Raw genomic sequence first — 1564 nt, forward strand, 5'->3', positions numbered from 1 at the left:
GGTTGAGATACGGAACCTTAATGAAGCGTTATTGAAAAAGTGCCTGAGAATAATTCAGGAGCACGCAGAAGACATTGTCGTATGTCAGAGTAACTTTTTACTTGTACAGACCATTGGCGGGTCTCCCCGTTCCATTGTCGAGTGGAGAGCAACAGGAATTGCTGCTTAAATGTCTCTGTGAGCGCTGTAACTAATATAATCTTGGCCTCACGATCCCTAGGGGAGTAAAATTTACGGGGTTGTACCACATTTCTAGATTCCCCACATAAAGCTACTGTTGAAACTTTGTAAGTAGCCTTTCTCGGCATAGTTTACTCCAAGAGTCTGCCAGTTCAGTTTCTTCAGCGTCTCTGTCACACTCTCCCACGGTTAAAATAAAACTGTGACTATTCGTGCTGCCCTTCTCTGCATACGTTCAACATCCCATGATATGGGTCCCAAACATTTGACCAATATTCTAGGTTGAGCGCAAGAGTTTTTGTAAGTAATCTCCTTTGTAGGCTCCATCCATTTCCCTGGTATTCTACCAACGCAGCGCTGACTGGCGCTTGCTCTACTCACGAGTAAGCCGTTACGATACGTTTCACATCGCAAGAAAGTGTTAGGCCCAAATACGAGGGTTGTCCAGAAAGTAAGCTCCGGTAGGTCGCTAAATGGAAACCACAGTGAAAAGCAGAAACATTTTATTTGCAAGAGTTAGCTACACTTTCCAGATACTTCTCTACATAGTCGCCGCTCCGACTTAGACATTTGTCGGAGCGTTATACCAAATTTCCAACACCATCGTCATAGAAGGCAGCCGCTTGTGCATTCCGATACGCTGGTCTATAGCGCGTAGCGTGCGCCCAAGTGTTGTCTTCGTATCCAGCATTTCATGTGAACAGAGATGATACTCAGGACCAGCCAATTAGGACTGTGTTGTGAGTGATCGAACACTTCCCATCGGAAAGGCTGCAGGAGCGTCTTCACTGCCCCTGCAGAGCGCGGCTGAGAATTGCAATGAAGAAGGAAGTGCGTGGCAGTTGTGTGATGTGGGCTGCATTCATTAAGGCGAAGCCTCTCAGCAGGCGCTCCTACTTGGCGGGAAAAATTGTTGTTCTAGGCACCTCTACTCGCTCACAGTGCGATCACAACTGAAAAGGGCATCTTGATGCGATCGACGGGCATACTAGAGACACTACCCAACACATCTGTGCAAAGTTTCATCGGGTTTTCACTGTGGTGTCCATTTCGTGACCGATCGGAACTTACTCTCTGGACAACCCTCGTATTTGCATGAGTTGACCGATTCCAGTTGTGACTCATTGATTATACTGTCATTTTATACTACGTTTTCTCCATTTTGTTTAGTGTAAAAGTTTACATTTCCGCACGTTTAAAGCAAGTTATCAGTCTTTGCATCACTTGGAAATCTTATCAAGATCTGAATGAATAACTACGCACAGTACTTCATTAACGCATAACAGCATCATCTGTGAAGTCTGAGGCTTCTATTAAATTTGCCTGAAATGTAAAACTCTGAACATAGCTGCTAAGGTTCAGTGCCCGTGTCAGAATTATGTTA

The sequence above is a fragment of the Schistocerca piceifrons genome, chromosome 9, assembly GCF_021461385.2.
Source record: "Schistocerca piceifrons isolate TAMUIC-IGC-003096 chromosome 9, iqSchPice1.1, whole genome shotgun sequence".
Lineage (NCBI taxonomy): Eukaryota > Metazoa > Arthropoda > Insecta > Orthoptera > Acrididae > Schistocerca > Schistocerca piceifrons.